This window comes from Vicugna pacos, chromosome 16 (assembly GCF_048564905.1).
Source record: "Vicugna pacos chromosome 16, VicPac4, whole genome shotgun sequence".
NCBI lineage: Eukaryota > Metazoa > Chordata > Mammalia > Artiodactyla > Camelidae > Vicugna > Vicugna pacos.
In genome coordinates this window covers 31726180-31740395 of record NC_133002.1, presented here as the reverse complement: position 1 = coordinate 31740395, position 14216 = coordinate 31726180, and the positions used below count along the sequence as shown (strand labels likewise).

The 14216-nt window shown below is 48.7% G+C and overlaps 1 long non-coding RNA gene across 3 annotated transcripts; it reads left to right on the top strand.

The window, feature by feature from the left end:
* The first annotated feature begins 298 nt into the window (after window positions 1-298).
* On the top strand, window positions 299-14216 carry LOC140686069 (uncharacterized). Of its 3 annotated transcripts, none has more exons than XR_012059528.1 (5): window positions 299-425; window positions 2227-2687; window positions 6210-6432; window positions 7492-7633; window positions 12312-14216. It is a non-coding gene; the product is annotated as an uncharacterized lncRNA (long non-coding RNA). The 3 variants fall into 3 exon arrangements; XR_012059527.1 differs by having other exon boundaries at window positions 12309-14216; XR_012059529.1 differs by lacking the exon at window positions 2227-2687 and having other exon boundaries at window positions 323-425; window positions 12309-14216.

The following is a 14216-nucleotide window of genomic DNA, read 5'->3' as shown; positions in this document are numbered from 1 at the left end:
CCACCGCCGCCGCCGCCGCCGCCGCCCCGACGTCTCGCGACTGCCTTTCGAGCGCGCGAGGGCGAGCGGGGCCGGCGGGGCGGGCGGCGCGCGGGGAGGGAGGCGGGGGAGGGGGTGTGCGTGCGTGGTTTTGTGTGCGGAGAGGGGGGCAGGGAGGGAGGGCGAGAGGCGGCAAGAGCGCGCGCGCGCCCGCGGCCCCTTCCCTCGCCGGCACCCCCCGCCCAACAGGGAGCCCGACACCTCCCTCCGCCCGCCCCCCGGCATCTCGGCCGCTGGGCGCGGCGGCGCGCATGCGCAGCCCTCGGGGCCGGCCCCGGCGCACCTTTTCTCCCTCCTGCCACTTCGTGAGAGCTCCGCCGCCCTTGTAACCGCCGACTCCCGCTCCACCCCCGCCTCCCCTACTCAGCCCACACCCGAGCGCCCAGGTAAAGGCATGGAGTGCGCGTGCGCACCGCTCTCCTGGGGCCTGGGGGCGTGGTTGCTGAAAGGAAGCCAAACCGTAGAGTGGGAGGGAGCTTTGGGCTGGCTGTAGGGTAGGATTCCAGAATTACACAAAGTAGGGGGCAGTTTAGGATTCGGGAAGGGTGAGGTGAAGAAGAAGGGCCAAAGTAGAAAAGTAGGCCCAAGTGAGATTTAGAAAGTAAAAGAGATTTTTTGGTTTATGAAATACGGGAAAAAAAATCTTGACTCCTGATCTCGTTACTGGAAGGCAGTGTGAGTGACAGAGGACAGAAATAAAAGAGGCAAAATATAAGCAGTGTGGTCACTCGCCAGATGAATGGGACAGCTAATAAAAGCTGGAGAAATTTAGAGATTGCCAAAGTGGTCAGAAAAACAAATTTAGAGCCGCACTTGTTCTGTGGCGGGGGGGGGGGGGCGTGCGCATGCGCGCGCGCTTGAGCCAGAGCTGCTGAAAGCCTCCATTTAAGTATTACAGAGTTATGACTAATTAGCTATTAATCATTAATATAATTAATGGTCCTATTAGCTAACAAGGTAGCATTTATCCAAGTTCAGAGCCAAGAGAGTGTGTCCATAATTGAAAGGGCTTAGAGTACCGAGAGGGGAAATGAACAAGGCAAGGTGAAGGCCTAGGGTGGAGTAGAACCAAGGCACGACCTTTCCCATCATAAACCAAATTTCCCTGATGTTTTCCGAATCTTACCGTAATTGGAACTCCTTATTCTCCCTCCATTATTAAAAGCACACTTAACAAGTGTCCCTGCACTGAGGCTGACCTCTCTAAACATTTTCTATTCAGATGCAGGTAATTCTCCCCAAAATAGCACCCCCAAAAGAAATTCCTGTGGGAAGTAAAATAACCTGAGTCTGGGAAAAGGTTAGGGAGGAGACTGAAACTTTACAAAGGGATTCAAGGACTGACTCTATCCTTGGCTCCTTCCAAAAACTGATGCTTGGATTTAATTACACTTGGACTCCAGACCCCAGGAATTGCAATTTAGCAACTGTGGGTCATGTTCTTCAATACTGAGTGTCTTCCATGGATAAACACTAAAAATGATACCATATTTCAGCAGGTAGAGAGAAAAATCTTCAGGCAGAAGAGGAGGAAATAAGCATAAAGTAGTACAAGGAAAAATTTAGATTCAGTGTGAAAAAGAACTTGGCATCTATGGGGGCCAGTGAGCCCAGAACATCTGAGATGTCTAGCTTTGCCTTCTCAGACATTTAATCCATTCCCCACCCTCTGATTGTGAGGGCCATCCTGCTTGGAAGGAAGGTATGCAGAGTGATGACTAAGGAAACAAGGTGATCTTCCAAATCTCTGGGACTCTTCACCCACAGGCCAACCCTCTGAAGGGCTCCTAGTAATTAGAATAGTAATATGATTACCTGCCCTTTGAGGAGTGCTTTATGGCTTTTGCAGAGAGGTTCTGTCCATTATCTCATCAGATCATCCAACACCCCCACAAAGCAGGCAGGACAGGTGGTGTTCCCAATGAACGAAGTTCAGGCCAACGTAGGTGTATGGGCTCAGCCCAAGTCACCCAGTCCAGTCAACTGTGGAGGCAGAACAGGACCTGGTCTTCCAACTCCCAGGGTGCTGTCCTCTCAGAGGGTTTGAAAGGCTCTAGAAAATGACTCCATATTCCTGTGGAGTGAAAACAAGTAGTCTTGGCATGTGAGGGAGAATAATTCTAATATTCAGTTCTAAGACTGCATCTCCTTTATTTCATGTTTTTCCCCCCTCCTTTCTTTCTCCAGGACCCTGGGACTTGCCCGATGTATCTGAAGCCTTGGTGACTGGTATTCTAGAAGGCCTTGGGCCTGGCAAGGCGATCCCAGTTCCTCTGCTCCCCCTTAACTCTTACCCTTCAAGAACCTACCAAGAGAAGGGCGTCATCCCTTGACATGTCACAAGAAGAGGGCGTTTTCTCTCAGTCAGCCTGCCTTCTTCAGCTGCGGGCACTACAGCTTAGCAGTCATGGCAGGCAGGGCTTAGCACCCACACTGGCCTTGTTGAAAGACAAGGCTTCTGTCATCCTGGTTTCCCGGCCCCGGATAGTTCCTCACCAGGTTTTTCAGTAAGTGTGGGCAGAAATCAACAGGACCCATTTTTTTTTTTTAATTTAAAAGTTTTAGTAAAAAGTTCTGTATACTTTGACAGTTCTGAAAACTTCACAGATTTAACTGAAACAGCAGCAGAGCTATCTGGTTTCTATAAGGTGAGCTTGATGACCTGGTACAAGCTCCCTATTCACTGCATTTCTTTGCTCCCCAAGTTTCCAGGGGTGTACCCCTAGTCAATAATAGTTCTTAACACATGTACTTATGGAGGGGCAGTGGCCATGGCTCCCTACCAACTCATTAACTAATATAACCCCAACCTGCTGCACCAGACTTGGGGCCAGAGCTTGGTCATGACCTTCTGGGTCCTCATACTTGTAGTGTTGTGACCTTTGTTCAATCACTTCATCTTTGAGGCTTTGTGAAAAGAGGGGATTATATGACTCTTAGAACCTTCCAGATCTGATACCTAGGATTGTACTCTAGAAAGCTGACTGTGTTTGTTAATACCTTGTAATTCCATTCTTTTCCTAAGAGTTACTATCCAATTCTCATCTCTAAGCCCTTCCTATAGGAAACTGCCCCTTCTACAGAGTGGATAAAGCTGTCCTGGTCTCTCCTTTTGTATTCACTTTCCCTCCCTCATATCTCTAAGTGATAGTGTTTAGAGACAGCCCAGAGAGCTGGACTCTTGGCTTGTCTGCCACAGGGCTTGTCTGTAGATGCACACATGCGCTCATATGTATATGCATATTTCCAGTCTTAAAGGAATGTGGTCCATGGGCACTTTCATTCTGTGCCCCCTCAGCTCCCACCACCCCTACTTAAATTCCAGTGAAAAGTTAAAATAAATGCCAAGGTGCTCTAGAATAAAAAAAGAGGATTCACTAAAAGACCAGATCTGTGAGTAGAGCTGTTTTGCTTTGGGGATAGAGATGAGGGAGGCTACTGAGACAGCCAGTGTCACTTCCGTCTCAAACTTGGTTTTGGCTGTAACCTGGACCCACCATTTGGTTCACAGCACCCTACAGCTGTGGTCTCTGTACATCACCTCTTCCATTTGAAACATCTCAGAGTTTGGAGTATGATTACTCTGGTATCCTTGTCATCAAAAATTTTATAATTTTTTCAAAACAACAGGTATGTGACCATTTGTACAAATCTTTCTTCTCCAGTAGTTCATTTACTCCTTCCATCAACCCTGGGAGGTAGGAAGGGCAGGAAATGTTCTTCCCACTATTTTTTTTAACAGCGAATTAAAACCAAGGTCCAGATTTTAAGGGCAGCATGGCCAGAACTAAAATCTGGGTCCCCGGGGTCCAAGTCCAGCACTTCTCTGTGACACAATACTGCAGCCCTTTGCTGGACACCATACAAAGCAAATTGAGCAGATGTGGTCTCTGTTCTCTGGAAGTTTGGACTCAAATGGACAGCCACGACTCTGGCAAACATAAAGGGACAAAAGTGATTCACAGTCAGCTCACCTATGCCAATAAATAAATGAGTTAAATAGATAAGGAAAGTCATGTTTACCTGGCCTACTAATTTTTTTTTAATTCCAATTGAGTAGAAAGGACAGTGCTAGTGAGGCTAAGGTTTTAGTCCAGTCCCATCTGCCTACTTGCTATGCACATGGAAAACTATTTGTAGCTGCACTGCATGCCTCTTCCCCTCCTTGTCTTCAATGTTCTATCAACCTTCCTGAAGCTTCTACCAAGTGTCTGTCGAGCAAGATGGGAATCAAAGACCATTAAGAAATCATTTCTGGAGGGCGGGGTGGGGCCTGGGGGCAAGATGGTGGTCTCAAGACGAGGGAGAGCTTCCTCCACACTGCATCCCTGGGTCCCTCGGTTTGCCGAAGATGCAGGCCTCCGAAGGATGGATTTTGCTCCTTTAAACCCCCTCCCACTACCACCACCTTTTCCAAGAGTCCTGAGTGGTAATTCCACTTCTAAGTGGGATGAGTGTCCACTAACAGATGTAAGGAATTGATAAAACTTCCTCCAATAGAGCATGCTGGCTCCCTCGCGCCCTTCTGCCCAGCCCTGAGCCTCGAGTGGGTGGCTACCTGTCTCCCACCCACCCAGGGTAGGCAGGAAAATGCAACCCCCTCACCGTAAGCTTATAGACTCATTTTAGCATGAGCAAATATGAAGTGTTCAGAGATCAGGAAGGTTGCTAGTGGATGTTTAACTACCCCCTAAAAAAGAAATATATTTTCTTTGAAAAAAATGCAAAATCATCTCTGCCCTCGAGCAACATCTTTAACCATTTTCCCAATTCAAACCACTGTGAAAGCTTTCGCTAACCCTACATCAACCATCTCTATGGATGGAAGGACAGATCAACTCAGTCCCTGTCATGTTGTTGGAGGTTCTGCAATTCATCATTATCGATGCAAGTTGGTCAGTTAGGACAGTGGAGAGGTGGGCTTTGGAATTTGAGGGATGTTGGTCATACCCCAGAGAAACCAGGCCACCACACTACCTGCAATAGCTTAGCTTCCTGGCTATCTAAGCAAAGGCCAAGAGGAACCCTGGGGTTAGGGAGCATGGGCGCTGAGGGAGTCACCCACAACAGGAGAGCATCTCCCATCTCTAAGTGGACTGTTGCCACCCAGTTCCTACCCTGGGGGTGCTGCCTCAGGGTCTGTCTACAGCAGAGTGATCTAGGGCAGTTAGGCCCGATTGCGTTTGAGTCTTTAAAAGGCTCAGAGATTCTTTTAGGCAGCACGATTAATTGTTGTCTTTAATTGATGTCACATATGCCCCAGAGGCATGCACTGAGGTCCAATTGAAGAGATGGTTTTTTAAAAATTGGAATTAATTAATTAAAGAAGGCAGCTGCACGGGACTGTGAGCTAGTGCCAAACTCCGTAACCCTAAACCAGCCAACCCACCCAACCGGCCTCGCCACCTGAAGAACAGGCCCAAAGTTCTCACGGAGGTGGGATCGGAGACCTGGGATGCAGTGCAAGACATGGGGGCTGCAAGGGGAAAGGACGAGGCTCAGGGAACCCTCTCTTAGCTTTCATGACCCCGCAAAAGACTCAGCCGTGGAGAACTATTTGGGCCAAAAACTGTGTTGGGGGGCTGGGAAATGGCAGAAAAGGGAAGGTACGGGGAAGGGCGGCAAGGGGGAGGGTGAAGATATCTGGAGCGAGGGGGCTGGAATGGGAGCTGGCGTTGCTAGCAGGATTGAAGAATGATGGGGCCACTCCAGGGAGGGACTGGGAAGATCTGGTGGTGGAGAAGACCCTGTGAGCGGAGCTCAGAGGAGGTGGAGCCTGCACGTGGGGGCACCAATGTGGTGCCTGGGGCCTCTGGCATTCAGAAGAGGCATTAATGAAAGCCCCGACCTGAGGTCAGCAAAGCTGTGGCAGCTTTTCACAGGAGCTGGGCTAAGAACAACAACAACAACAATAATAACAGCAATTAACCATAATGAGACCTTGTCTGCAGCAGGTTGTTCCTGGAGCTTTGTTAGGCATGAAGTCATGAATTCCCCTGGCCCCTCAGGGCCACATTTTTCTAGAAGGAATGGAGGTGAAAGAGGACACAGTTAATCCTGTGCAGTTCAGACTCTTGCCCTTGGCTGGCAGGTTGGTTCACACACAGAGGGGTAAAATCCAGGGCTCCTTTACGTTTCCATAAACGGTACCATCTTTTGCCTTTATTTAGAGTCTCTGAAATAATGCTTCAAAGGGGCGCATACAGAAACGTAGGAGTCCACCAGATGGCTAACTAGATGGCTAAACCACTTAGATGGGAGATCGCAAGTCCCGCCTGACAGCACCAGACTGCACAGTATGCTGCATGGAGAGTGGCCTGGAGATGACCTGGAAGTGGCCATCTGCTGGAAGCCCTAACTGGTGGCAGGGCTGAGCCTCAACCAGCAGACAAGGTAAGTTGGAGGACTTCAGGTGTTTGCCCCCCACAGAACAAGGAGGTAAGTTTGGAGTGAGGGCTAGAGGTGCGTAAGAAGAGGAGGGTCATTCTAGATTGGAGCAGTCACATGGGATGGCGCCTGGGAGCCAAACCTCGAGCAAACCTTAGTACCAACAGTGACTAGCCTGGCAGATATCAACCATTCTTTCCTGTGTGTGTTTCATGTAACAGTGACTGCAAATTATACACACCCAATCTGAAGACAGACTTTCCTTCATATCCCATAGATGGTTAAGAGTCAGCATCGTTATCCTAGTCAAGATCAAAGAGATCTCGATATAGTTAAATAGAACGGATATGCTGGTCACCCTTAGGTTGTGGAGTAGCAGGGATTATGTGCCCCATTCATGAAGAGGAGCTGAATGTCTTTGAATCTCAGAGGTGGGCAGGAGAAGAAATTGTCACAGCTGAAGTGCCATCACCATTCATGTCAAGGAAATAAGAGGGACCCGTCCTCACTATTCTGACCCTTGCCATCCCTCGAGAACCACAGCCTTCCCTCCCTTCCCTGTGTTACTACAAAGAAAGTCACCTGTAAGAAGGTCCTCGAACTTTCAGGGCTTGAATACCAATTGACCTTGTTAATGGCCTCAAAGAACATACATAGTGTTACACGGTGAATTTAGGGAATGGGATGTTCTGGTTAGTCAAACAATCTGGTTTTGAAAGTAGTACTAAACATATAGTAACATTTGAGACATACTAAAATTGTTCATCACTTATCTGAAATTCAAATTTAACTGAGTGTCCTGTATTTTATCTACTTGCTGGTAAATCTCAAAGAGATCCATAGCCACTTTTTTTGGAGCTCCTTAGAGAAAAAAGCAGCAGGAAGAAGAGAGATACTTTGGTAGCCTGCATTCATTGGAACTAGGAATCAGGGACAGAAAGGATAGGGGAGCAAGAAACCCCAGACCAGGCGCCCATTGACTCTGAGAAGCACACTTACCATCACACTAGATGTGGCGGAGTCTTTGGCCCCACGTCAAACTAAACAGTTTTTTTTTTTTTACAGAGATCTCAGGGAAGAAAGCCTAAGACAGAACATCACCTCCTCTCTAATATTATCCAGCACTCAGATGGACCCCTAGCTGAGAGTGGGAACAGACAGGGGCAACTTCCGTCCCTCGTTTCATTTCGCCAGCAGAGAGGAAGAGGTGAGCACTCCATTGAGAAACATGGTGCCATTCAGAGGGGCTGCATGCTCCTCCTGTGCCAGAGAATCCCCTGGTGCCTGGGGACCTCCTTCCCTATCATGTTGGGTGTTGATGGTCCTGTGGAAATGGACCCCCTATGAAACTAGGTTCTGCTCTGTGTGGCATTGACCACGAATGTCTTTTTCCTGACTGGGTTGTGTTCTCAGCATGTACTGGGCACCAAGATGTTCCCAATTTATTGAGTACTTTCCACTGTCCTGTTTTACCTCTTATCCCAGGCAGTCCTTCCAACTGCTCTTTGAGTAGGTATCTCCATTTCACAGATGAGGAAACAAAGACAGAGAGAAATGAAGTAGGAAATGATGTAAGATCACATTAAGTCTCATGTGGCAGGCTCAGGATTGAACCCAGGTAGTCAGATTCCTAAGCCTGCTCTTTTAACCATAATGCTATACTGCCCAGAACTCCAATTCTGTCACCGCACTCTCCTGCTCAGAATTCTTGAGGTGGGGAGGGTATAGCTCAGTGGTAGTGTGCATGCCTGGCATGCACAAGGTCCTGGGTTCAATCCCCAGTACCTCCGTTAAAAAAATAAAGAATTCTTGAGTGGCTTATCCTGTGATAAACAGGTTAATGGAGCCCTAAAGATGTCCACATCCTAAACCCTGGAACCTGTGAATATGTTACCTTACCTTGGTGAAAGGGACTTTGCATATGGGATTAAGTTAAGGATCTTGAAATTTGGACCTTAGCCTGGATTATCCGATGAGTCCAATCTAACCACAAAGGTCCTCCAAAGAGTGGCAGGAGCATTAGAGTCCGAGAAGGAGATGTGACCATGGAAGCAGAGGGCAGAATGGTGTGGCTGCTGGCTTTGAAGATGGGAGAAGGACATGAGCCAAGAAATGTGGGCAGTTTCTAGAAACTGGAGCAGGCAAAGAACTGACTCTCTCTAAGAGCCTCCAGGAGGAACACATCATACTGATGCCCTGATGTTGGCCCAGTGCAACTTCTGACCCCCAGAACTGTCAGTAAACCTGTGTTGTCTGAAGCCACTAGGTTTGCGGTTATTTGTTACAGCAGCAGCCAGAAACTAATACAGCTCCCCTTGCTTAAAGGGAAATCTGAACTGCTTTGCAAGGCAATCAAGGGCCCCATGTTCTCTTCCCCTTGGCTGACTGCCTAGCTGTTAGCTCATGGCTACCCCACTCCTACCCCCAGCACGCTCTACACACTGAACTTCGTCAGGATCCTCAGCAGGCCATGTCCTTTCTTACGTCAATGCCTTCGCTTGTGCTGTCTCTTCCACCTGGAACACCCTCTATTCACTTGTTTGCCTGGCAAACTCCTCATCCTTTATGTCTCAGCTAAAACAATACCTCCTCTGCGAAGCTTTTCCTCCTTCCCCCAAAGGAACGTAGGGCTCCTTTCCTGCATTTCATGCCTCTGCCTCATTTCATGTGCACTCCCATCAAAGCCGTATTTTAAGGACCCATCTGTTCCCTTCCTGAATTATAAGCTATTTGAGGGCACAGGACCTCTCTTTCCACCTTTATCCTCCCTTAGCACCTAGCAGGGTCCCCAGCACCTAGCAAGGTGCCCAGCACATCAAATAAAGGTCTCCAGAGACTAGAGCTCCTTTTGTGACCTGTGCCCTGGACCAGTGATGCATCTTCCCCAGCCCCATTTCTCCATCGATACGAAGCACTGGGGGGCATCATCCCTTCCCTTCTCTACTGAGAGATGAAGACAAAGGAAAGCAGACATGGAAGTGTTTCAAATTCAAAAAGAAAAGGCGCTAATCAAAGTTTTGTAATATTCCATTTGTACCCGCGGTATACAATGCTTCTTCTCCAAGTCTCAGTTTCTTCAGCTGGGAAATGGGTCTAGAGGCAAGCTGCACCAAAGACAGGAACTGTGGCCGCTTCCCCTCCCTGCTGTATCCCCATCTACACTGCTCTTTACTCTCGGGTAAATTCTCTGATGTTGGTTGGTGAAGACCCTGAGGGAAATTCTTCCACATTCTTCGGATTCATGATTCTCTCTAATGTACACGCCGACATTGGGTGTCGTCTTGAGCGGAGGGTTCCCCACAGTTACCTTCTCTGTAACTGAGCTCTGTGACACTAAGTCACATGTGCCTTCCAAGCCTCCAGACTCACCTGAGGGTTCTCCCGCAGACGTCAGATACAGGTTTCCCTTCGGCAGGAATTCTCTGACGTTGTGTATGGTGGTTGCATAAAGATGGTGTATAAAGGAAGGCTTATTCACATTTATTACACTTACGAATGTTTTTTCCTGTTTGAATTCTCTGATGTGTAATGAGAAGTAAATGGCTAATGGAGGTCTCAATAAAGTCCTATTACATCTCCAACCCTGGGCTGAGGGGTTCCAAGATATAAAGAATGGCCTCTGCCCTTTAGACACTTGCCAACTGACTTGGGGGACAAAATTCACGTACATGAAACAGCTGGGGAACACAAGACATTGTGTAGTCGTGCCAAGGTGTAGAATTTAACAGAATTCAATGGGAATTCAGAGAAAGAAGCAGACAACTGGAGACTGACCAGAAGAGAAACATGCATGAAAGAGGTGAGCCTGTAGCTTGACCTGAAAGGATGGTAGAAATGGTAGAATTGATATATCAGAAATTGACACATTGTAACTGACTATACTTCAATTAAAAAAAAGAAATAGTAGACTTGAGGCTGGAAGAGAGAAGAGGAAGGTGTTCCCATTGAAAGGTGGAGGGTGGAAGAAGGATAAAGGAAGGAAGGGAGGGAGGAAGAAGGAAGGGAAAGAAACTCAAATGTAGGAATTTGCCCCTTGATTTAGGAAACTACCACAAATTTAAGGCAACAGCCTTTGAAAACTGTATTTCTCTAATGCTTTTCTTGTTTTAGGGCTCAAGCCACTTTCATTTCTACCAGGCACACCTAAAAAGGAAAGCTCCATCACTGCATTTTATATGCCAGCTCCACCCCCGCCGCCACTCCCCCAGCATTCTTGGGGCCCATTCCACTTCCACAACCAGGAGTGTCACCCCCCAGGGTGACAGAGGCACCAAAGTGGGGAGAGAACCTCACCTAGGTGAGGGTTCCAGGAAAGCACCCCAGAGGCTTATATTCGAGCAGGTGGGAGCTCTCTGTCCTCCACCCTACCCCTGCACCCCCACCATCACTTCCTCTAAAAAAATTTCCATATGGGATACTGACACTTAGAATGAGGGCCATCAGATCCAAAGGCCTTTCACTCATGTCAGCTTTATAGAAGTTTTGTGAAAACACTCGGAGTTTTCTTGTTTTCCCCATTCCACAGAGGGCGGCAGATGAGCCAGAGGGTGGAACTTGCAGTGTCTCGTCTTGGTCAGACAGTTGGAGGACTTTTCTGCCAATTACAGTGCTTAAACACTGACTCAACATCCAACAACTGCGTGAGGGGTTAGAGCCTTCATTCATGGACAAGTTTCAAAATGAAACACAGGGGCACCACTTCTCACGGGCAATGTAGTCAGAGAACAGAGCAGAGTGTGGATTTCATCCGCAACAGGGTGGCTGCTTTCTGGAGAGGTGGCGGAATCTGGTACTTCCCAGCACAGTGAAATTGGGAAATGCCTTTTGCAGCCCTTCTCAGCTTCATTGCCCAAATGGTTTGTTTGTACGTGGAGTTTTAGGTTCTTAATTCCGTCCCTGCTCCCTGTGTCCACTTCCTTAAGAGACTGAATTCAAGAATGGTGGGGCCTCGCTCCTCTGCCCCATCTTGGTGGAGAACAGATTGGGAGCTGGTGCCTTGTGGGTCTTACCATGTGGACATCCTGTTGGAACAGTCTCCACTCCCCCCCAGCACGGCACGCTCTGCAAAGAATCCAGGCAGGAAGTAAAAGAGGTATTTGAGGACACAGTGGAAATGCCCAGACTCCCAGGGACCCTAGGTGGTTGTCCAGTCAGACCACATGCCCCATTTTCATCATTAGTGTCTGTCCTGCCTGTTGGTTCATGGGCTCCCCCAAGACAGGAAGCCTGTCTATCCTTGTCACCATCAGAGCCATCTCAGTCCCTGTTACAGTGCCTCATACACAGCAGCTGGTAGTAAATATTTGTTGAATAAACCAACTATAAATGTGGAAGTGATTCCCTTAAAGAGCTCTCTGCTCTGGTCCAGATGTAGAGTTACACTATTAGATGGGGGCACGGGAGGGGACACTGGTAGGTAATAATAAAAAGACCTAGAAACGTGTGGGAGGGCTCTGGAAAATAGCCCCCAAATTCCAGGTGTGTCTGCCAAGCAACTGGGGACACTGCAGGTTCTTCAGCTCATGGACAGGAGGAGGAGGCAGGCGGGGGTATTGCAGGGTGTATTTGGTCTGGAACAGGGTAGGGTCCCTGGAAAAAGTGCATCTTGGAGCAGCCTAATCCCAGTGGCAAGCTCACAAAATGACTTAGGTGGCTGAAGGGTGAATGTTTCAGCCAGGTGAGTGTCAAGAATGTGGTAAGAAAGGATCTGCTGTATAGCACAGGGAACCATATTCAATTTCTTGTAATAAAATATAGTGGAAAAGAATCTGAAAAGAAAAAATATATATGTATGTATATGTATAACTGAATCACTTTGCTGTACACCTGAAACTAACACTGTAAATTAATTACACTTCAATTAAAAAAAATTTTTTTTAAAGCAGCAAGAATTCCAGGAGCGTTGCTCCTGTGTGAACTCAGAGCTGGCGGTTGAAACAGAAGCGAGGGCCTGAGCTCACGGCCACAAATGGCCAGGGAGGAAGAAGATGCCTCGGGACTCAGCCCAGGATGCTGGCATTGCCCTGTGTAAAGTGGGGCCGAAACCAAACAGGAAAATGTGTCTTTCTCCAGAGAGCGTCTCCTGAGGGCAGCGCCACACCTGAGGCATCTCCACCCAAGGCTCCAAGCACAGCACCTTGAGTAGCTACTTATTAAATGCTTGGTAAATTGAAAGCTTGGCTGGTTGGCCGGCTCTGGGAGGCACTGAGGAGGTGAGAACTTGTGGAGGTCCCGAAGCCCTGTTGACTGACTTCTCTCCTCCAACATCCTCAGCCTCTCTTCCATGTTGTCCCACCTCGGCTCGAAGCCAGAAGATGCAGTCAAAGATCGCTACTCTCTAGATGGACAGCGCAAATGGGGAACGTGAGTCTAGCACCTACCAGCTGGGTCTCAGCCTCAGCTGGTGGGGCCACTCCCTCCCTTCTTCTTGGGTTCCCCACTGCTGGCAGGCATCTACTCAGTGGCCCCCTTGCCCTACCCCAGCCCCAGTCGTCAGGTTGTCATTCACATCTCCTCCTAGTCAGTCTTTCTCTCTTTGATCGCATCTGGGCAGGCAGGGACATGTCACCAGTGAAAGCCTGGCGTTAGCAAATGTACACACACACACCCTCTTTCCCCTGTCTCTGAGCCATCGTCTGGCCCTCTGCCTCTGGCCTGGCTCTTCCTCTCCGGGGTGCTGAATGCAGCCTCTGCCTCTGATGGGAGAGAGCGGGGCATTTTGCCCAGCTGCGTCTGTGGCACTGGTCTCCCTCACGGGCTTGGGGAAGCTCCACCCATAAGGAAGGACCATCCAGAGAGACGTGAAACCAGCAGCCTGACCTCATGATGCCTGAGCACCTGGCAAAGTGGGTACCAGTTCTGTCATCCTGGACCCAACCCAGTTCTCTCTTCTATGATCCACACCTTCCCTGGCTCTCTTCCAGGCCGACAAGATCTGCCCCAATTGGGGAAGGATAAACGTGGTCTAGTCAGTAGGGGTTGGCAGGAGACAGAGGTCTCCCAGGACCTCGGTCAAGTCATGCCCTGGCTCTGTGCCTCAGTTTCCCCCTTGAGAAATTTTGCCCATGCTTCCAGGGTTAGGAAAGTCCCTGAGCTGACTGGGGAGGAAACCCGCCATCATGTGTGTTCCCTTGCAGCCAGGAGCCGCCCGCCCTGCCCCACTCCATCCCAGGAGGCCTTGCTAGCTGGTGACGCCCAGCCAGCAAGGCAGGGTCCTGGAAGATGAAAGCTCAGAGAAGCCAGAGCAGGAATAATAATGATAATCATCAGCTGTGGCATCTCAACCATCCAGGAATGCGAGGCCCCATGCCCTGCGTGCCCCACACCCCAGGACATTTCGAGGGCTCCTCTCTCGTCGTTTTATTGAAGCGATCCCACACTCAGCCATTCCCAGCCCAACCCATCTGGGTTCCCAAGGACTGCAGTCCAGCCACCGGCTCACCCATCACCCAGGTTCCATGGGAAGACTGAGCTTGACAAGACCCAAGCCAGCAGTAGGGGAAGGTGTGGGCAGATTTGGTGTCTGGTGAGAGCCACAGCTGTCTTCTCACTGTGTCCTCAACATGTCAGAAGGGATAAGGGAATTCTCTGGAGTCTCTTTTATAAGAGCACACAAAAAAACATAAACATGTGAGGGGATAGAGGTGTTAACTAACCTTACTGTAGTAAACATTCTGCAATATATACATATATGTAATCATCACATTGTATAGCTTAACTTATGTATGTTATATGTCAATAATATCCAAAAAAAGATGGAAAAATAAATTTAAAAAATTCTCCCCAAATTA